General features: G+C 56.3%; 1 protein-coding gene across 7 annotated transcripts in view; it reads left to right on the forward strand.

Moving 5' to 3' along the window:
- Positions 1-4,696: 4,696 nt before the first annotated feature.
- FXYD6 (FXYD domain containing ion transport regulator 6) overlaps positions 4,697-22,493 on the forward strand; it is a 30,968-nt gene continuing 13,171 nt past the window's right edge. Inside the window, exon 1 of one of the 7 annotated variants that reach the window (XM_015062337.3) lies at positions 4,697-4,886. The gene's annotated coding sequence lies outside the window, so the exon portion shown is untranslated. Of the gene's footprint in view, positions 4,887-5,178; positions 5,338-9,691; positions 10,233-14,754; positions 15,257-22,493 lie in introns of those variants that run through there. The other 6 variants (XM_027036617.2, XM_053204053.1, XM_027036616.2 and 3 more) reach the window with 6 other exon arrangements.

Below are 22,493 nucleotides of genomic sequence, written 5' to 3' on the forward strand. Positions count from 1 at the left end.
CACCTTGCGAAGAGAGAACAAAACAATGGCAGGGCACACGTGTGGTGCAGGCCCCGGGGTACCAGTGTGTGGCGGCGGCGGGGGGGGGGGGGCAGGTCTGCAGGCTTGGGTTAGGCTGTGAGATCGCTGTGAGATCGCTGTTAGGCTTGAGATCGCTGGGAGAGTGGGGGAAGAAAGTGTTCAAAATGAATCTGGAGAGGTTGGCTGGTTGGGTCACCAGGCAAGACACGGGGGTCTCAGATGGAGCGAGAGGCCGGGCTGACCCCAAGGAGTTCCTGTTCCGTTAGGGCAGCAGATGTGCAATTATACCCACCAAAATTTGGACTATGATAGGTACCCTTATACGTGTAGGGCACGGCACTCTTCCTGACAGCATGGACAAAACAGCCTTAATGTCAATAAGGCGACATCTGAATTGAGCTTTGCGGGCTAGGTAGGGTTCTCGCAGGCAGAGAAGGGGGAGGGGATGTTTTAAGCAGAGAAACTCTACGAGTAAAGATCTGGGGGGCAGGCCAGGAGGCAGCATATTTGAATTTTCATTTTAATGTTTATTTTTGAGAGAGAGAGACAGAGACAGAGAGCGTGAGTGGGGGAGGGGCAGAGAGAGAGACACACACAGAATCCGAAGCAGGCTCCAGGCTCTGAGGTGTCAGCACAGAGCCCGACGCGGGGCTCGAACTCATGAACCGCAAGATCGTGACCTGAGCCGAAGCCAGACGCCTCACCGACTGAGCCACCCAGGCGCCCCAAGGGGGCAGCATATTTGGATAACTGAGTGGCCCTCTTGGGCTGGGGGACAGCATTTGCAAGGATTGGGGTGACAGGGGCGGGGATGGGATGGGGAAGGCAGAGCAAGGGGTGGGGTCAGGAGACGAAGCAGAAAAGGTAGGTGGGTACTGGGCTGTAAAGGCTGAGCGTCGTGTTGAAAAGTCGGGCTGCGGTGTGCAGAAAGCAGGAAACTGCTGAAGGTGAATCAGGTCCGAGTTGTAGAGAATGACTACCAAGGAGTTGACAGCCTGAGGGTGGGGAGACTGAGGCAGAGTCTCCAGCAGGAGGCTGGCAGCAGAGGGGCCTGATCTAGAACCCAAGCAGTCAGGGGAGAGGAGTGAGGATGTCAGGTGCCTTCCTGGGTGAGTGACTGGGTGGGGGCAGTGCCATTGATGAACTCAAGAAAGACACAGGAGGGGAAGCGTCTTTGTTGGGGGTGGGGGTCGGGTGCTGGATTCAGCATGAGCAGGGCTGGGTCCCTGGGGATTACTCCTCTGGGTCTCTGGGGTGAGGACCAGGCTGGAGAGTGCGGGGCCATCGGCCCTAAATAGATGAAAACCGCGGTTGTGGAATGGATTGTCCAGGAACTGCGTAAAGCAACAAAGGCCCCAACACAAGCTGCTTGAGGGAGAAGCTGAGGGGGTCTAGAAAGAAAGGTCAGGGAGGGTGGAACAGACCAGGGTCAAGGAGCAGTGTGGGAGTGAGCAAGCTCTTTCAGCCCAGGAGTAAGAAAACGGTCCTGTCTTACGGTTTGGGGGCTCAGCATTTGTCTGGGGTTGGGGGAGGTACATTCAAAGTGAGTGTGAATGGGGGCTCCTGGGTGGCTCAGTTGGTTAAGGTCTGACTTCGGTTCAGGTCACGATCTCTCGATTCGTGGGTTCGAGCCCCGCCCCGCGTCGGGCTCTGGGCTAACAGCTCGGAGCCCGGAGCCTGCTTCGGATCCTGTGTCTCCCTCTGTCTCTGCCCCTCCCCTAATTTACAAAGTGAGCGGGAAAGGATCCAAAGTAGCCCTTGGCAGAGCTGCTCTGAGCCTACAGTCTGCACCCCAGGATGAAACGGTACCTCAAAAGCCACTTTGGAGGGGTACCTGCTAGGAGAGGTGGGGAATGTCTCCCCGAGACTCCTGGCCTTGCCGCTTTCATTTTCCCTGCTGGCCCTCCACTTCCGGTCAGTGGCTGCGTGGCCCTGGTGCCGACACGCCGAAGAGCTATTTTTGCCTCCGATTCTGGAGGCCTGGGGAGCGTTTTAGAAACGGTTTCTGTCCTTTCTTGTCCTACTTCCACCATCGCCACGCACCCCTGCCCGGCTCTCTCTTTTTGCTTCCAGCGCCTTTAGAGAAACAGGGTTCTCTTCATTTGGGGGCCAGGCCCGTGTCTCAGCCTTACACGGGCACCGCTCTCCTCACAGCCCCTGGCTCCTCATTGAGGGGCGGCCCCTACATCCTAAGCTAGCCAGTCCCCAGTTCTCATTTGCAACGGGTTTCCTACTGCCCTTCAGTGGCTTCCCAGTTTCCTGAGGATAAAAGCTGGATTTGCCCAGGAACTACCAGGCCTGCCTGATCTGGCATCTGTCTCCTTCTGCGACCTGTCACCCCTGCTCCAGGGCCACCGTGGCTCCTTCCGTGCCGTGCTCCTTCTGCCCCAGGGCCTTTGCACATGTTGCTTCTGTTGGTATGTCAGAATCTTTTCCCACTCCTGTCTGTCCTTCCGATTCCTGGCTCCTTCACCTCCTCTCTTTTAACACCACCTGACCCTTTGGCTTGCTTTTCAAATGCTACATCCTCAGGGCTCTGGACCAGGTTTTACTTGCACACTTATTTGTAGGACCAGTTGATAAATATCTGTCTCACCCATTAGCCACGAGGGACCCTGACTTTCCTTTCACTGTTGGATCCTGGAGCTTGGCCCAGGGCAGAGTGGCTCCTCACATCAATAAATACGCTGAAAGAACAGCACAGCTGGTGACCCTTCCTGACTCACGCCCACATTTCCTAGGGGCTGGATGCCTCTTTTCTCCCCCTGGAGGGAGATGCTACCCTTCCTAGAACAAGCTTGAGCGGGATCATAGCTACGCCGCCCCACACTTCTTCCTCAGTGGTCCTGGAGGGACTGTGAAGAAGCACCGTTTGAGAGGCAAGCCGTGGCCCTTCCTCCAGGGATCGGAGGTCCTGTTCTACCTCTGCAGCCTTTTGCCAGGCAGCCGTGGCGGCAGGTGTCCCCAGGAAGTCGTGTGGCCAAACGCCTTGGAATTCTCTGGCGGAAAAGGGGCTGGTACTCCAGGTGACCTGGCTTTGGGGTTCCTTTTTCCCCAACAGGTGTGCCAAGCCCTGGGTTTGATGTGTCTCCACCAGTAGGGGACTTTGAAAAAGCAGCGCAGAGAAATGGCCCAAAGGCAGCACTTAAGGGCATCTGGGAAGGATGAGTCCACTTGCCCAAGGACACGAGCCTACCAAGTGGTGTGGTTTCGTCTCTCCCCCCCACACCAAGAGCAGAAGACAATGGAGGACAGCTGTCACCAACTTCTCACTTGTAGAGGAAAACACAGGGACAGAAAGGTTACTTGGTCCCCGTCAAGACCCGTGGATTCGCCAGGATCGGAGCCAGCCTTAGAGTTTTAGCTTTCGGAGGCACCCACAGAACTTGGGGACTGTCCCAGAACCATGCCCGTTTTGTCCAAGGTCCTGTGCTCGACGGGTCGGAGCTGTCCCCCTGCCAGTCTCCCTGAGTGGGGGCTACCCACTTGTTCTCAGTAATCCTTGATGGCATCCACATCTGTGCAGAGCCTTTTTGAATTCTTGAGTATGTCCTGCCTTGGGATTTTGAGAACTTCTCATTTGTTAAAAATTACCTAGTCTCCTTCATTTTGCAGATGAAAATACTGAGGCTGGGAGCTGGGGGTGTTGGAGGTGGGGCTGGGTCTCTTCCTGGCCATGTCCCTCTGTCCCAGGGTCTGTAAGAAAGTCTCTGTGGTCCCGCCTAGGTGTGGACAACCAGTCTCTCTCAGGAAACCCCTCTCACCCTGACAGCCTCATGGCAGGCAACGTGACTTCCCGGCTACGACTGCGTGGCCAGCCTTTACTGTGTTTTTCTGGTTTCTGCCCCTGCCCTTCTTGGTCCCCTCTTATAAGCCCTGCTGCTCACAGCACTGAGGAGTGAGCAGCTTGTCCTTCTGCCTCAGGGCCTTTGTACCGGACTACCGAGCACTCACTCTGAGCTCCTGGGCTAAGCCTCCCAGGATGTGAGTGTAACCCAGCCATCGTCATCCGTGAGGAAACTGAGGCTCACGAGCTTCCTTTAGCGATTTGCTCAAGGCTACCTCCCGGGGAGAGTCGCAGAGCCAGGCTTTACATCTTGAAATTCAGATGTCATCTTAAATTTGGACCCTGAGGACCGGGTTGGTGGGGGGGGGGGGGGGCAGTCTTGCGACCTGGCGGGACCAGGATGAGGGGCCCTGAAGAGGAGGTTCTAGGCAGCACACCTGTCACTCGGGTGAGCGCCCCCCACCTGGCTCCAGCTGAAAATGACAGCTACAACCAGGGCGGGCTCAGGCGCCTACGACACAGCCATTCATGCTTTCGGTACACATTCCCCCTAATTGCCAAGGCTCCCAATTAACGTGGGTTGCTGTGTCTGGTGCTGGGTTATTTCCCCGTTCCCCTCGGTTTACTATTTCGGAGAGACACTAGCTCTGTCATTGTGTTTGTCTCGCTGCCTTCCCACCGTCCCCGGAGGAAAACCAAAAGGCAGCAGCTGGCGGCAGATCCCGGGCGCGGGCCCGCCCCCTCGGCGGCCGTCTCCTGTTGCTTCTGGAGCGGGCCTGCTCCCCCCACCCCCCCCACCCCCCCCACCCCCGAGAGGCGCCCTCCCTCGCCCTGGACGCGCCACGCTCCCCGGTGACACCGCGGCGGCCCTTCCCGGAGCCCGGCCCGGCCGAGCCCCGCCCCCCTCTCCCACCCGCGCCGGCCGCGCCGCTCCCGCCCGCCCCAGCCCTGCGCAGGAGGGGAGGCGGGAAACACGCGAGAGCCTCTCCCACCGCCCTGCCCCCAGCCCCGCCACTCCCAGCTCCTCGGACTCCGTGCGTCCTCCGGGGATTGTCTCCGAGGGGCCCGCGCTGTGCAGGTAAGCGGCGGCGGCGGGAGGCAAAGTTGGGCGCTTCTTCCGAGGACGGCAGGAGGCCGGGGTGGGGACCGAGCGAGCGCGGTGGTGCCGGGAGCTGCCGCGTTTTGTGCTGCCGCGTTTTGTTTGTTTCGGTGGGTGTGAGCGGCCCCCGAGGGCCCCCGGCAGCCCCGGCGGCGGGAACGCGCTTGGGGGCTGTAAACCCGGGGTGGGGGGGGGTGGGCGTCGGAAGGGGAGCGTGGCCTCTCGCGGGGGAGGCCCGCCAGGCAGTGGGTGCGGGTGAAGCCGGTGACGGCAGCGCCCTCGCCTCTGCCCGGGCGTGGGGCTACGGTGTTTTGGAGAAGGGGAAGGGGCAGCTCCCACCCCGATCTAGCGGGAGCCTCCCCTTTGTTACTGGGCGGCCGTGGACACTTGAGTGGAGCGTGGGCATGTGAAGACGGGGACGTGGCTGGAGGCGAGTGTAGACACACGGAGCCATGCAAAATGGGACGGCTGGTTTGGTGCTTGGGTGGCGTGGGGGCTGGGGCAGGGCGGTGGGCAAGGGGCTGGGGGGCGGCGGGGGGTGGGGAGGTAAAGAAGGGCTGGGGTTCCGAGCGTGGATTCATGAGAATGTCTGCATCAGTTGTTTTCCCTCCTTCTTGTTTATCCAGTCCTGTTTTCTTCCAGGGGGCCTCCCCGATCCCCCCCCTCCCCCGGTTCTCTCCTTTCCTCACGCCCAGCCCCTTTCCCCAGCAGGGCCGGCCCTGGCTGAGCCTCCCCCATTGTGTCTTGCTGGGCTTCCGTGGACAGTTGGAAGGGCAGCTCTGGCTCCTGGCGCTTGCTTCTGGCTCTTACAAGTGGTGGCTGGTCGGGAAAGCACCCGAGGGTGGGCGCAGGGAGCGGCGGTGCTGGAGAACTGGGCCCGGTCAGGCCCCTGCTGCCAAACCCCACACATGGGGGGGGGGCGGGGGGGGGCTGTGGCCTCTTTCTTCCTCCACTTCCTTTGTCTTCCCTGCGTTGGGCCCTCCGGCTGGGCCCGGATTTCCAGGTTCGGAGATGGGTCAGTGCGCAGCTCCCGTCCTCTACGGAAGGACCCCCGCCCCAGGGGCCCGCCGCCCTCATATTGTGGATGCGTGGATGTGTGTATCTGTTTCCGCAACTTAGCCTTTGGCACGTGACCTCCCTGGCAGTTGCCATGGAAACCCCTCTTCAATTCTCAGCCTCCCTCCTTTTCCTGCCCATTCCTCACCTCCATATCGCCTCCCCTCCCCCCCCCCCCCAACATGGTTGCCTAGAGACTGGTTATCCCTGGCTTCTCTGGCTCGGAGACCCTGGGTAGCCAGCTCCCACCTGGAACCCAGGCGGTGGCTTCCTCGCTCCAGCTGCCCCCCCACTACACCCCGCAAACGTGCCCCGAACGCCCCAAACGCATATCCATCCGTGCATACCGCGCCGCACACACGCCCTCACACACACGCACCACGCGTTCTGTCGTGCCACGCACTCGAACACACTACAGGTACGTGTATCTCATCCCGCAGATACACCGCATGCACACCCAGTTCATCCTACACAGCACCCTCAATGCCACTCCCACATTGCGTGTGCTCTCACACCAATGATAACACGCACACGCACACACACACAGTACTTCGAGAGAAGTCTCGAGCTGGAAGAGAGAGGGCAGTTTCCTGCCTCATCTGGCTCTGTGCGGGAGTGTGTGTAGGGAAGGCTCAGGGAAGGCCAGAAGGAAACATCTCCCTGGGGACACTGGGTTAGGAGGTAGAGAGAAATGCACTCACAACTTCCAGCTTCCCTCAGAGAGGAGCCCCTCCCCTAGGTCCTAGCCTCAAGAGGCTGAGCACACACCAGAATTTAAAGCCCTCCCTGCCCAGACCCTGAGAAAGCCTGAGGCTCCTGGCCCACCCTGGTGGTCTCATCTCAGCCCCCCCCCCCCCCCCCCCGAGTCTTCCTGGCTAACAGGATCGGGCAGCCCCGGGACCAGCAGAGGGCTGAGAGCCTCCACAAAGGAGGGAGGACGGGTGGTAGGGCTGAGCGAGGGAGCAAGTGGGGGGGGGGGGAGGGGTGCAGGGAGGGCAGGAAGAGGACTGAGTGGAGACAGGGCCAGGAGGGGCTGGAAGGAGAGGAGCCAGGCGGTAAGAGGGCATGCGTCCGGCGATCTGCTCCTGTTGGGGGTCCAGGCCACCCTCTCCCCTTTAGGCACATTTCCCCGCTTCCTGTGGCCCCTCCGGCCACATCTGTGCATCTGGGAGAGAGAGCCAATTTGCAAAGGGCTCCTGCATTGCTGGGGCTTTTCCAAGACCCGTGGCTTCGGTGGTGTTCAGGGCGAACACCTGGGTGGACACCAGAGGGAAGAATTGCCTTCCCGGCCTCCGCTTGCACTTTGGACTGACGGAGTATCCATTTCATTCATTCATTCATTCATTCATTCATTCATTCAGTGACTTGTTTTGAGTACCTACTATGTTTTAATTACTAGGGACACTAGAGTGAGGAAGAAGAGAATCCTAGATTTCTGAGGGTCACAAGGGGCCCTGAGGGAACATCCAATCAGGACGTCGTGAAGACGAGGAAACAGGCTCAGAAGTCACACACACACACACACCCAGCGGTGGCTGAGGCTTTCTGACTTTTCAGCTAGGATTTGTGACACCACACTCCCATCCCACATCTCTTGCCTTCTTTTCTCTATTGCTGGCAATCCTTGGTGGACTGAGCTATCCCTCCCCAAAGGGCAGGTGCCCAAGGCGGGTACCCGAGTGAGCCAAGAGCCTGCTCTATTGTATTTTCTTGGAGGGTGTGGCTAGGAGAGGGGGGAGAAGGAGCAGTTCCCTAGACCCTGGAAGCTTCCCGCAGCCTTAGGTGAGCCAGCCCACCTGGATCCCCCATAAACCAGAGCACATGCTCCCCTGCCCCGCAGCCCTGTTGGACTTAGCTGGCTGCCAGCTGGAGGGCAGACTGTGCCAGGCGGCCCCTAGGACTCACTGTCTAACAAATCACCCACCTGCTTCTGCCCCAGTGCTTGAGCGCCCCGGAGGAAGCAAACCAGTCGTGACAGGCACAGTCCCTGGAGGCAGAGAGCCTGAAGCATAAAGGCTATGAGCCTGGAGGCACAGACCCAGGTTCTAGTCCTGGCTTTGGCCCAAGGGCAAGTGCATTCATCCCACACATACCCTTCTGGATGCAAACTGGGCTTCTGGTGAAAGTCAGAAATAGTTTAGGCTGATTTCAGGCAGGTGAAAGCCTCCAAAATTTTAGACCTCTGTTTCCACCTCTGTCAATAAGGGGTTTCGATTCCATGATTTCTAAGCCATTTCTTCCTCTAATTTTGGTAGATTATACAATCTTGAGAGCCCTTTTCTCTCCTGGTGCCAAATTGTGCTCATTATTTCATAATACAGGGTTGCAGCTGAGCTGAGCAGGAGAGGGTCCGGTCTCTGGTTCCTTTGGAGAAAGCCTCCCCTTTCACCCAGTCCAACGGGAGTTGCCCCAGACTCTGAAACTGGGTTTTCTTCTCTCGGGGTGTAGGAGCCAGCCCCTCCTGGACACTGATCTACCTGTTCTGTTCTGCCAGGATTAAAACAGGCTGGGTAGAAGGTTGAAAGAGGTGTTCTCTGCAGAGGATGAGACCCGGGGCCACCATTTGGTGGGTCTGTGAAATCCCCGAGAGGGAGAGCCTTTGGCCAGGTTGTGGCCGTGGCCCCAGGAGTTGAGCAGGGCTTTCTGTGCCTGATGAGAAGCAAAATATCTCTGGCCGAGACAAAAGTCTGGAACCAATTGTCAGCATCGTCTCTGCTCTGGAATAGGAGGGAGGAGGTGAGACCTTGACCTGGGGAAGTCTGAAGTCAGCTTGGATCCCACACAGGAACACATTTGTTACTCAGATGTTCAGAGCGGCTGGGGGGGGGGGGGTGCGGAGCACGAAGTCCAGGAAGGGGGCTGGAACCCTGGGGACCAGGCTGGGCCATGGGAATGTGACTGTTCCCTCAGAATATCTGACTTGGGCCTCCTTTTAACAAACGTCAGCCGAGTCCCTTGGATGCATTAGGCCGCGTCTCAGGACCCAGCAGAGCCGTGAAAAGAATAGCTTCTCATTCTCAGAGCCCTCCTGCTCACCTCGATCAGTCGCCTTGTCCCGTCCCTTCCTCCCATCAGGAAGGCTCTGCAACCTTCTTCAGCCGGAAGGGCCCGGCACTCATGCGCACGTGGGCTCACACGTGCACACACTTTCCCTTTTTGACACATACGTAACCTGCCATCCCTCTCCCGTGGGCACGTGCTCGCAGGTCCCCACACCCCTTCTCGCCTCACCCAGCTGCAGTCTGGCACCCAGACCGTTGTGACGGTCCCTTGCCTTGTTCTCTCAGCCCCGATCCACTTGACCGGCGGTGCCGCCGACGGAGTCCGGCTACGTCACACCTCCCGTGGCTCTCCGTGGTCCGTTAATAAGGACAGGTGCCTGGGCATCAGCACTGAGGCTCTCGTAACCTGGGTGTGGCCATGCACCGGGCATTGTCCCCAGGTGGGGCATCCCTGGCCTTGTGTTCTCCTCCTGTCTGCCTGTGCTCAGGTCCTACCCGGAACGAGCCCTCCCTCGGGCCTGCCGAACAGAGGCTGGCGCTCGGACTTGGGTTCAAATCTGGGTTCTGATGCCTCCTAGGTTTCTTAACTTTCTCGGCCTCAGTTTCCTTATCTGTCACACGAGCATGGGGATGACGGAGGTGAGCTGTGTAAGGTGCTTCACACGGTGCCTGGCATGTAGTAAGCAGGAGATACTAGCTGCTGTGACGATAATAACAGTGATGACATTATTATTATGGGAATGGAGTAACTCGCTGTCGTTACATCAGCCTCCGAGGCTCCTCTCCAGTGCTCATTCTTGCAAATAGGTTTTCCTAATTCCCAGTAAACAGAAGTGCTTTCCTCCCCCTGGGCCCCCTGAATGCCCTGTTGACTCTCCACCTAGAGTATGAAGCACGCCGTCTCCCCTCCACCTTCCCTACCTCTTCAAAGGCAGGATCTGTCCCCCACACGGTGCCTGGCATGGTGCTGGGCACCTGGAGAAAGTCCAGTGAGCATGTGTGAACTGAACATATGGGAGAAAGTCCTCGCCCACCAGGAGGTGTTGAAAGCCCACTTGTCCTGCAGAACTGCCTCCCTGCCAGTCGCTCAGACCCAGGAATGCATCCTGCGCGTCCCTAAGGCGTGCGTTCCTTCATGCCCATGCGCCGTCGCGGCGGGGGCGGTTCCCCTGGTAGAATCCAGAAAACAAGAATTTGACCCCATCCGGGGTCTGGAGGATGCCGAAGGTCTGAGGTCAGTGGAGGGAAGCTGAGTCATAGCGTTTTGGTGAGTGGGGTTTGACAGAGCCCCAGAGAGCAGAAATGAGGCAGTGGAAGGGAGGGGCGCTGAGAAAGTTTTTAAATTCCTGAAGAAGCCTATGCAGGTGCCTGGGCTGTTCTGAGCTGGGATTGGATCATAACCACAAGGGATAATCATACGGAACATCCATGCAGTGGGGAATCGACATTTACTGAGCGGCTGCTTTGCTGCGCGCTGGAGCCCCGAGGATGCCTAGCCTGTGCCTCCACCCCCAGGGAGTTCATAGTCTGATGGAGGAGACACACACTAGTGGTGGCAGTGCATACGTGGGAAGAGGTAGGGGCCTTGGCTCAGCGGGAACAGGGGAAGGAAGACTTGTGGCAGGAGGGAGGGGACAGTGTGCTTCCTGGAGTGGAGGCACACGAGGTTGTATAAACCCTCCGAACGTGCACGTGTACCCACCCTTGCCATCTGGAGGCAGGGCAGATTTCCCTGGGGTCAGGGTTTGTCCCCATGCTCCCACCCCTGCCACTGCGAAGCAAGACGATGTGAGTACGTTCAAAGCACCCTGCAGGCTGGGACGTGCAGGCCAGAGCTGTGCTTTCCAGGAGCTGGGCTGTTGGATGGGGAAGGGCAAGGGGCCTGGCCAAGCTGCCTGGTACTGTGGTCTGACCGTGGGCAGGGTGCTGTGGGCCTCTGGCCTTGGCAGCTGCACTGAGTTTCTGTTTCTGCCTCCGGGAATGCTTGTCTGGCCTCTCTTGAATGGGCCTTTGTCAGCGGGCATGTGGAGGAGGTGATCCCATTGCTGGCCTGACTCATTCACGTCTGCCCAGCCTGCCCGGGGTGGGGGGGGGCTGGCCCCGGGCTCCTACGCGATGCCGCCCACCGTCTAGGTTCCCTGGAACAAGATCGAGTTCCCCTAGGGGAAGGGGCCTGGGCCCTCTGAGCTTGCAGCCGGCAGGCAACAGTCCTGCTCCCTGACTCTGGGCAACTTGTGTCCCTGGCCTGTGCCAGAGTCGGCCACACAGCCCTGCTCTGTGTCTCTGGGCTGTCCTGTCCGGAAGAGCTCTTGGGGCAGTGGCTGGGATGGCATCGTGAGGATCGTCACAGTTGGCAGGGATAGCAGGGGCCAGTGAGGCACCGGGCCCCCACTGGTGGGTCAGCTTGGGGTCTTTCCAGGGAAATTTTTAGAAACCAGGCCTGTGTTTGTGCTTTGTGAACTCTGTGTATCCCTTTCCAAGGAAAGGGCCTTATTTCTTTGCGTGGTCCATTCTTTTTTTCCTTTGACTGTGTGTCTCTTCCCCCAAAGGAACTCCATGTTAAAGATAAAGGTGCCTCTGGGTTGAAATAATAAGTCCTCTCTACATAATAAAGGACCTTTGTCCCTCCCACTCCCCCTGTGCAGCCAGGCTAGATTGGGTTTGGGCTCCAGAGAAATAGCTTTGAGTCACTGGGACCTGTAGGCTCAGCCTCCCGCCCTCAGCTGTGGGGGCGCCCTGCTCTGTGAGTGAAGGAGGGTGGGGCAGACCCAGAGAGGGGGACACTTGGGGAGGCCCCACAAGACAATGAGAGGGATTGAGGAGGAAGGGGCCACCCTGGGAAGTGTCAGCATGATGGTCTGGGCCCAAGGTGCCCTGTCATGCTTATAGCCGCCTTGGGGCAGTGCAGGGAATTCAGTAACTCAGGCCCCTTGGGCCTGTGACAGTGTCACTGCCCTCTGCCGTCTCCTTAATCCCAGGCTTAGAGTGCTGTCTGTTCATCAGCCCCTCTTTGGAACTTTGTAAGGGGCCAGTCATTTCAAGTTAGGTTATTAAACAGAATAATTGATGTTTACTATTTATTTGACGGGCATTTAAAATGCAAATCAAGGGAACAGGTTGCATTTTCCTCTGGAGGCCACAGATCCATCAGTGACCTCTGGTTAGACCCAAAACACTTGCTTTAAAAGCCTTTGCTGGATTTTGGCTCTGTGCTTCTGAGCTGTAAAAGCCTGGCCTCTGTTACAGGAGCGTCAGACGTCATGAACAGGGCACAAGGCTGCACCCTGCTTGCCAGGAAGGTGAACAGACGTGGGAGGTGATGGGATGGGCTTGGGGGCTGTTTTGTTTTTAACTGAAATAAAAAAAATTTTTTTTTAACATTTATTCATTTTTGGAGACAGAGAGAGACAGAGCGTGAGTGGGGGTGGGGCAGAGAGAGAGGGAGACACGGAATCCAAAGCAGGCTCCGGGCTCTGAGCTGTCAGCACAGAGTCTGACGCGGGGCTCGAACCTACGAACTGCTAGATCATGACCTGAGCTGAAGTTGGACACTCAACCGACTGAGCCACCCACGTGCTCCACTAATACATTGCTATTAATTAAAGTCCGTACTTTCTTCAGAGGTCCTTCGTTTTTACCTAATGTCCTTTTTCTGTTCCAGGATCCTGTCTGGAATACCACATTCCACTCAGTTGTCTTGTCTCCTTAGGCATCTCTGGACTGTGCCAGTTTCTCAGACTTGCTTTTTTTTTTTTTGATGACCTTGACAGTTTTGAGGAGGACTGGTCATCCATATGGTAGGATACCCCTCAACCTCCGATTTGTCTGACTTTTTTCTCATGACTCGACCGGGCTTATGGGTTTTGGGGAGGAAAATCACAGAGGCGGAATGCTATTTTCATCATGCCACATCAACGTCAAGGGTACGTGCGATCCGTGTGAATCATCACGGTTGCTGTTGATAGGACCGGGTTTTCGGTGCCCCCCACACCTCCCCGACACAATTCTAGGGCCTGGCGATTACAGCTGTGCTCCTTCAAACATCCGTCTGTCAGCTAGCACTCACTGGCTGGCTGTCCGGCCTCAGTTTCTTGCAAGTCACGGGGTGGCACAGAGACTTTTCAGCTAGGAGAGCCTTGTTAAAGAGAGCCTGAAACAGAAAGTGTGGTGTGCCGGATCAGTGCTAATGACAGGCAACAGGTGCACGTTGAGTCTGGGGGAAAGAAGCATACAGTTCAGTCTGTAGGCTGGAGAGGTCGTTGGACAAAGACAGCATTTTTCAACTTTGGCTGTGTGTTAGGGAAGGACATTCTCTCTCTGTTTTTAAATCTTATTATTTTTTAATTAATGTTTTTCAGGAATAGAATTTAGTGATTCATCACTTATGTATAAAACCCAGTGCTCATCCCAACAAGTGTCCTCCTTAATGCCCCTTGCCCGTGGAGCCCATCCCCCCCAGCCCCGACCCAACACTCCATCAGCAACCCTCAGTTTGTTCTCTGTATTTAAGAGTCTCTTAGGGTTTGTCTCTCTCTGTTTTCATATTCTTTTTTGCTTTAGGGAAGGGCATTCTAAGGGGTGGGAACAGCAGGAAACAGGAGTTGACTATCTTAGCTGAAAGTATGGGAGAAAATACTAGAAGGGTAGAAAATGGATACACTTAGAGGTATTTATACGCCACAGTAAAACATTTCTTTCTTTTTTTAAAAAAAAAATTTTTAGAGAGACCATGAGAAGGGGATAGGGACAGAGAGAGAGAGAGAGAGAGAGAGAATCTTAAGCAAATTCCTCACCCATTGCAGAGCCCAATGCAAGGCTTGATCCCATGACTCTGGGATCATGACCTGAGCTGAAATCAAGTCAGACACTCAATTGACTGAGCCACCCAGGCTCCCCAAAAACTTTCTATTATTTATTTATTTATTTATTTATTTATTTATTTATTTAAATTGTATTTTTTTTCAAGTTTATTGATTTTGAGGGTGGGGGGGAGAGAGAAGGCCAGATTGTAGAGATATTGCAGGAGTGAGCATGGCTGGGACCATGTTGTTTGCCCTGGAAAGAGCTGTCAGGTCCGACAGCAGTGTGGAGGCTGGGGGGCAGGGGGGACCCTGTGGATTCTGTTAGACTGTAAGCTCCTGGAGGCAGTGATTGTGTGTGTGTCGTACCCTCGGTGATGACTAAGTTGCCCAGGCAAAAGCAGGCCATCAGTAAAGCCGTATTAATTTGATTCCCGGAAGGAGAATAGTGCCATTCTCTCCCAAGTTACGCCCTGTCCCAACCTTACTTTTCTTTGCTCTGCCTAAATGCAGGCCGATCTCAGCGGTCTGGAAAGCAATCTGATCTAAGAATGCAGGCTGAAATATACGTGACCGTTAGGATCAGATAGTATTTGAAAAGAAGCATTTGGTGAAGTTAAAGTATCTTCCCGTGGGACAATGTTGTGGATGTGGATCTGTTTTTGAGGAGGGGTGGTCTTTCGTTCAGTTCTATACCCTGATCTAATCCTGAGCCATTCTAGAAAAAAAAGGAGGGGGGGGGATCTGCAGCTTGGCAGCCCGCTCTGAAAGGCTGCTGGGGGCTGGGCTGGTAGTTCTGTTGGCTTCCCCAAGCTCCGATGGACGGGATCACCTGTGGGTCGTGTGGGACACTGTCCGGCTGCGGCATGAAGGCGCTGATGTTCGCGGTCCAGAGAGCATCAGGGTACCTGGCAGCTGCTGTGGGCAGTGGGGGCCGAGGAGGGACACGAGGGTGCGTCAGCTGGGGGTGAAGGGGCAGAACTGTGAGCCGGGGTTCGGCGATGGCTGACAGGCCAGGCCTCCCCTCTCCTCTCAGGGGGCTCCGGGGTCCCAGCCCTCCCCTGACATCGGTCATAGTGGACAGCGCAGAGTTGAGCCAGCCGCTGTGAGGGATGAAAGTGACATGACGCGTGCGTGCGGAAGTTAAACACAGCTATCTAACTTAATTTGCGTTATGCTTACCCGTGTTTCCCCTCTGGCCTGGGGGGAGAGCACGCCCATCAAATGAGCCCAGCTGGGGCGTGGGGTCAGGGTCAGTATTTTCATCTCCCTTAGTCCCCACGCATTGCCACACTGGCCAGGGAGGCAGCAAGAGTTGGAAGGGCACCGTCAGCATTCGGCCCCCCAGAGACTCAGGAGCCGATACCGTTTGCTGCGGGGCCCCGGGTGAGTCACGGCAGGCCTCACCTCCTCTGGTCCGTAAAATGGCCGATTCCCCAACGTCACACGTGGTTGTGATACGCCTTTGAGCTGGTGCTTGTGAAACCGTCTGGTAAGTAGGCTGTCTTGCAAATGATGTTATCAACATCGCCATCGCCACCCTCGGCCCCTTCAGCCCCCCCGTGGGCGGGGATCGGGAGCAGGAAGGGTGCTCCCCGTTTCTTTGACAGCAGCCGCAGGTGCACTCGGAGGTCCAGGGTGGAAGAGTCTCTGTCCTGGTGTACCTTGTCCCAACGCCCCTTCAACCCAAGAGGCAGGGGGATTAGGGCTGCCCGAGGCATGAGTGTGCTTGACCTTGTGCCTGTGAGTCTCAGCACCCAGCCTAGGGCATGCAGGGGTAGGGTGGAGGCCCAGAGAGGGCCTCGCAGGGAGGACGGTGGCACGAAGGCTTGTTTGGTGTTTCTTCAGAGCAGACTGTCTCGTCTCACAGCAGTCCTGGCCTTTCTGCTTTGCCACCTGTGTCTCTCCGTCTTCTCTTCCTCGCGTTCGGTCTCTGCCGGGACTCTGCCCTTGGCCAACCTTGCTTGGTTGGTTCATCGGGTCTTTCCTTTGTCAGCCTCCTCTCGAGCTTCCCTTTGGGTGTCTCCCCTGTTCAGTTTCCCTTCCTCTGGGATTTCCTTCCTCTTCTGCTACCTTGGGCCCTCCGTTTCTCTTGCTGCTGTGTCTCTGGGTTGGGGCTGCCCTGTGGTGGCCGACGTGTCATCAGCTCCGGCTGCCCCGGTGAGACCCGCTCTCCCCCATGCCGCCCGTCTGTGGCCCTGGGTGACACTGGCAGTTTTTCTTGGGGCAAGAGAAAGCAGTGGCTCTGGGGGGCCTCCCCAGACCCTCTGTCTGCCTGCCTGTGTCTTCTGAGGGCCGAGGGCCCTTTCCCACCGGTCAGGAGGACACCGGAGCCTTCAGAGATTAGAGGGTGGCTGGAGGAGGAAGGGAGGGAAGTGAGAGGAAGGGACCAGGGCCCTTTCCCTGGCTCCGTTCTCTCTTTCTCTTCCCCATTTCCCACGAGAAGGTAGAAGAAAATGGAGGGGAAGCTGAGGAAGGAGATGGGGAGTGACAGTAGTCATACTATCAGCCGCTGATGCTTAAAGAGCAGTCTCTGTTCGCCCGGCCTGGAACTCGCCTCTGACCTGACAGCTCTTTCCAGTGCAAACAACGGAAGGCCAACTCCAGCTTGGTTAGACAAGGCAGGTACCCCGTTCAGGGCCAAACCACAGGATGCACAGCACTGGTGTGGGAGCTGGGGGGGCTGGAGCACACCCAGCCCTGACCTGCTCCCTCTCCCTTCTCCCTGCTCCTCTGTTCCCGCAGGTGAACTGACTCCCCTACAGGCTTCCCCGCCACCACCCCCCCAACTTCACAGCTTGGCTGCTTTGACCCTTCCTCCCTTTGTTTCCACCAGTGACAGTCCCTGGGGGACCACTGACGTCTCAGACCTGCTCCTTTTAGCCAGGAGACCTGTAGGGTTGGGGTGGGGGAGGCGCCCTCTCCCCTCCGAAAGGAGATCCCCTTCTCAGAAGGGAAGGGCGTGGGCCGACCAGTGTACTTGTCGACACACAAAAGTGATTTCTTCTCATCCTCATGGCTCCTGAGATACATGTCGTTACCCTTGTTCTACATTTCAGAAGCAAAGCCTCCAAGAGGTAGAGTAGCTTGTTCAAGGCCACAAAACCACTGAGAGGCAGAATGGCAGGTGAGTAGAGTGGCTCAAGGCGAGGACTCTGGAGCCACGTTACTTGGGTTCCAATCCAGGCTCTGCTACTTTCCAGCTCTGGGACTTTGGGCAAGTTACTTAACTTCCCTGGCCTCAGTTTCTCCATCTGTCTAATGGGGATGATCCAAATCAGAGCCACTCCCTAGAGCCGCTGTAAGGATTAAATGAGTTAGTATATTTAAACCACTGAGAACAGTACTTAGTGTGGCACAAATGCAGCCTCATCAGCTGTGCAATTCTGTAATCTGTTAAAAAAAAAAAATCACCCTCCTGAGTAAACAGCTTTCTGTCCAACAAGGGAATATAAATTCTCCCTCGGGGGTGAGCTGGCAGGCACTGTGTGTTCACTGTATGAATATGCATGAAGCTAGAGACGCTGGGGAGCTTGGTTGGTAAAGACTCACCCTGAGACAGGAGCGCCCTCTGTTGTGGCCCCCGTGCAGAGCTCAGCCCAAGAGGCTGGGGAGGAGCAAGAACAGAGTGGCAGCTGCCTGGGGAGGTGCCCCCCCACCCCTCCCCTGCCTCCAGGGAGCCGCAGTATAGGTGACCCTCCCCTGGGATGAGTTCTGGGCTCCCAGCAGGAAGCCCACAAAGCTGGGTTGAAGCCTAGAATCCAGCTCTCACCTGCCAGGGGACCTCTCTTTCTCCACCTTAGTTTCTTTGCCTCTAAAATGGGTTTGATGGTAATATATACTTCCTAGGCTACTCATCATGATTATTATTATCACCTCTTATGCCACTCCAGGCCCCAAGACTGGGCTTCGGATAGGGGCTTTCCACCTCAGACTTTTCCATTCCTCACACTGCCTTCCATGGGGTTCACAGAAGGACTGCTATGTTGCCGGCAGGCCTCTGTCCCCAGCCCCCAAGCCCCCATTGCCAGCACCTTGCTTCTTTATTCCTACCACCGAGCTCACTGTTTCCTACCACCTCGAAAATTCCCCTGTCTTTCCTCCGCCTTCCTTTTCACGCTCCCGTCAAGGCTGTGCCCCGAGAGGTGTGTGATGTGAGTGGGGACTGGGCCATGTGTGAGCTACGGGGAGAACCCCGGGCCTGAACGTCCCTCTTCAGGAGGTCCCTTGGCTCGTGGGCGTGAACCTGAACCTGAGGCGGAGGCGCCCTGGCCTGGGGTGGGGGATGGGCTGCACATTGCACAGAGGCGTCTACGGGTAGGGAGGCCGCAGCTATGTCACGTGGCTATATGAGGAATGGGGATTTTGAGCAGCTTCCCCGAAGAGGGCCCAAGATGATCAGGAATCCAGCCTGTATTTTACACATGATGAAGCTTGGGGGAGGGGCCCAGGGTCCTGTGGTTGGGGAGCTTCAAGGCCAGAGCGTAGCGGTTTGGGGCCACAGTGTGGTCCTGGCCGTTTCTAGGTTTACTGGTCACGTGGAACATGAGATGAGGCGCAAACCCGGCACCCCCCTCCCCTCCGCCCTCCCTATCCTGCAAACAGCCGCGTGGCAGAGAAGGAGCCAAGGGAGTTCTGGGCTCAGCAGGACGGAGCCTGGAAAAGTGCCCCCTTGAGCTCTTCCAGACACAGCTGTCAAGTAGATGATGACTGTCCTTTTGTTCTTTGCTTTCTCTTTATTCTGGCACATAAAAGCCCGAGAGAGCTTTAGGCCAAAGCATCCGGGGTGGGAAGCAGCAAGGTGAGGAGCGGTGCAGGGAGGACAGGGTCTCTGTGTGTGAAAGGAGGTGGGGGTGTGTCTGAATGCCTGGCTGTCCCTGCGTGGATGGGGAAGCAGGGAGACCTCAGTGGTGGAAGGGGTGCCCGAGAGGATCAAGAACATTCCAGTCTTTCCGGCACGGAGGCGTTATCACACCTACGTTCTCATCAAGGTACAGCACGGGTGTGGGCTTTATCTGCTGGCTTGTGCTGGCCACTTCCCCGAGCCCCATCCATTAGCACGTGTCATCGGAACTCTTGGTACCACTCATGAGGTGCACACGCGACCCTTTCACAGAATCCCAGGCGAAGGAGGCCTGAAAAGGCTGCTGGGGCCAGTGCCCCGTCTGTAATACGATCTTGACACAAATAGATCAGACAGTCTGGTCCTGTTTTCCTGACAAACAGTCAGACTTACCAATGTCTTAGGAACTTGAAGAACCCACCTCTCTGTCAGTAAATCAGACCAATTTGTCTTTGACGTTTTTTAGTCCTGGGCCTTTTCTCTTTTTGGTCCTTCGCCGAGCCTCAGGCTGTTCAGATCTAGGCTATAGGTAATAGCCACCTGCACCGAGATCAGCCACACGGCATGGCCGGGATAATTGGAAAGGACTGTTAATTTTTCTTTTCTTGCCTTCCTGTTTTTTGCCCCCCTGTTGAGAGACTAAGAGTGGGGCTCCAAGCCTCCTGAAGGTCTTTCTGGACGTGATACTCTTTCTCGCCTTCCAGAAGCCAGCGCTGCCCCCTTGAATGTCCTCAGTCAAAGGTGGTCTTCTCATGGAGAGCTGAGGAGCCTGTCAGGTGCTTCCCTCCCACCCCCTCTCATTGCTCTGGTGCAACCCCATTCCTATCTCCTTCCCGGCTGCCTTCGTGGCCTCCTGTCCTGCAGGCCTGGCCTGCCCGTCTCCCGATCTGAGCCCACCAGAGCCTCAGACGGGAGCCACAGACAGTTCTGTGCCCTGGCTAGCTGTGTGAATTGGCCGCATCACTGCTCTGCTGGGGCCTCGGTCTCCTCAAATGAGAAGTAAGAGCTTTTATCTCAATCATTCTGACCCTGGCATGCTGTGATTCCAGCTCCATCTGGTAAACCTCACATCTTGGCTTTGTCCTATTTATACACAGTGGAATCTTCTCTTAACGGGCTTCTTTGTTGCAGAGATCTGGATACATCACAGGCTAAGTCGTGTCCCCTGGCATCTGATTACAGAGTCGAGGGTGACCAGTCAGCCTAAACAATGGGGCCCAGGCATTCTGTGGCCCCATAAACGGGTCCCATCCAGCATGTCCTGTCTGGAGTGGGGGGTGGGGCTCATGTTTCTTTGGGGATCCTGCCAGGACTCAGGCGTCAGTGATCCCTCCGGGCATGTTTCTGATGGGCTGAGCCTGAAGAAAGACAGGCAGGCCAGATGCACTGGACAGGGCTCGAGGCTTTAGGGGCGGAGGGAGAGAGGCATGAGCGGGAGATGATCAAGTTCCACTGTAATTTGGAGGCTGTGCGCTTTAGAGGGAGGTTGTTTCGGAGTTATTTTCACAATGGAACTGGGTATTCTGATCTACCTCACTGCCGCATGGAATCAAAAATAATAGAGCATATGTTGCTATATCATCAACTAGTGGCTTCTTTTTCTGAGCAGCTTTTACCCAGCAATTATGTGAAATTATGTGACTCAGAATGGAAAGATAATCACCGGAGAAACTCTTCTGATTGCTTTCTCCCGCACATGCAGAAAGCAACTGTGCAAAAGGCAGGAAGATCGGGGAGCGAAATTAACGTGGAAGGGTTGCTGTCACCTGAAATGTCAGCTGTTTACCGACATAGAGGTAACTGTGAACGTGGAAAGGAGGAGAAGAACCACCAGTGGAAACCTGAAGTCTTTCTCATAAGATGCCACGGGCCACGGAGGAAGCAAAACGTGGCTGGTCCTATTTTCCCCCCACCCCGCTGGGAAGGGTGGTCTAGATGGTGTAGAATTTCAGAGCTGGGGAGCAGCAGAGTAAGGGGGCCAGGACCCCGCCCCCCCGCCCCCTCCCCCCACTGTCCTGAGACCCTGTCCCTGAGAGCCAGGTCCTCAGGCTCCCCCCAGGCAGGGTTCCGGGGCTTCACGTGCATCTGGAGGCTAATGTGGTTTCCTGAACCCTTTCTCCCAGCTCTGCCCAACTCAGCCTTGCTTCTCCCTCTTCCAGAGATCCCTCCCTCCTTTCTTCCATCCACTCCTTAGACTCTGTGACCCAGAAATGAGACTTCTCACTTCTGTTGCCTCTTTCTCTGCCCCTCCCGCATCCACCCTTAGCCAGCCCCAGAGGGCCCTGCTTCCCTCCTGGGAGAGATGAATGTGTGGTAACTGGGAGGGCGTGGCACGCACAGGGGCGGTTGTGTGGGAGGGAGGGGAGGCCCCTCTGGGGTTTCTTGGTGCGGCAGTGAGAGAAGGGCATTGTGTGTCTTTGCAGAGGCTCTGTGTGTGTGTTTGGCCACTTGACTCAGGGGCAATGCCAACGGTACCGACGAGACTTTACGAAGTGGGCGCAGGGGCCGAGAGTCACCCCGAGGAGGCCTGTGCTGAGGTGTGGCTGGTGGAGGCCAGGCCTGGGCAGCAGGTTGGAGGAACAGGGAGTTGGTCACTTTCCAAATCCGTAACAGTATTTCGTTCAGCACACTGTAACTTGATCAGAGATGTTTTCTCCGGAACACAAAGACGAGCCTTTACTCTTCGGCTTGGCATTCGAGAGCCTCCACAATCTGACTTATCAGAATTCTCACCACCCACCCCTCATGCCTCGCTCAACAGGATCGTTCACTGTTTGGAGGGTATCTTGCTCTAGAAATGGCCAATACTTGGCAGATTGCTGTCCCGGACCCTCCAGTGCTGTGCAGACATTACCAATGGGGCCAGGCCCCCTCTCCTGATGGACCTCATTCAGAATCCTTCTGAGGTGAGGTGGCCACTTCAGGCAGCCATCATCCAAGGAGTGCCTCGAGGCTCAACTCGAACTGAACTTGAACTGAGTACTGTTTGTTATCCCTGCCTCCCATTTCTCCTTCTCACTGCCTTGGCTCATGTTATTTCCTCTGCCAGGGAGCCCTGGCTTTTCTCTCTTCTTGCCCCTGTCCATCAGAATCCCATCCTCCTTCTGAGGTCCAGCTGAAATGTCAGCTCCCCCATGGGAACGTCCCAGGTTCCATGTTGTAATCCCTGCTCCCCCTTTCCCTGCCCCGATGGACCCTCCTTTGTAGTCTCTACGTCTCCTGAAGCTCTCTTCGCACTTGCTGATGTACTTGAGCCCTTTGCTTCCAAACCCTGCCAGTCCTTGGAAGCTGAAGCTGTATCTTGTTTACCCACGTATCCCTTGCAGAGCCCAGAAGAGGGTGGCTCTTTCTAGAATTCAGTGTGTGTTTGTAGGATGGACTTGAACCTCAGCAGCTGTGAAAGGGATCTGGGGGGAGTTGAGGGGAAGGCATGGCAGTAACTGCTTCCCTGGAACCCTTAACGTGTGTCTTTCCTGCTCCTAGGAGGGACCCTGTTGCCAAAAATCCCTCTCCTATTGAAAAAATTAATTAAAAAAGGGGGCACCTGGGTGGCTCAGTCGGTTAAGCGTCCAACGTCCGCTCAGGTCGTGAGCTCGCAGTCCGTGGGTTCCAGCCCTGCGTCAGGCTCTGTGCTGACAGCTCAGAGCCTGGAGGCTGCTTCGGATTCTGTGTCTCCCTCTCTCTCTGCCCCTCCCCTGCTCGTACTCTGTCCCTTTCTCTTTCTTTAAAAATTAAACATTAAAAAAAAAAAACCCAAAAAACAGCCCCTCTCCTGGCTAACAGCCAGTCCCAGCAGCGGTCCCCACTCAGGGAGAGGGCATCACACCAAGGCCGGAATATTAGGAAGTCAGAATTCCTGGGATTCCCCTAAGAGTTTGTCCACCGG

Source organism: Acinonyx jubatus, chromosome D1, assembly GCF_027475565.1.
Source record: "Acinonyx jubatus isolate Ajub_Pintada_27869175 chromosome D1, VMU_Ajub_asm_v1.0, whole genome shotgun sequence".
Classification (NCBI taxonomy): domain Eukaryota; kingdom Metazoa; phylum Chordata; class Mammalia; order Carnivora; family Felidae; genus Acinonyx; species Acinonyx jubatus.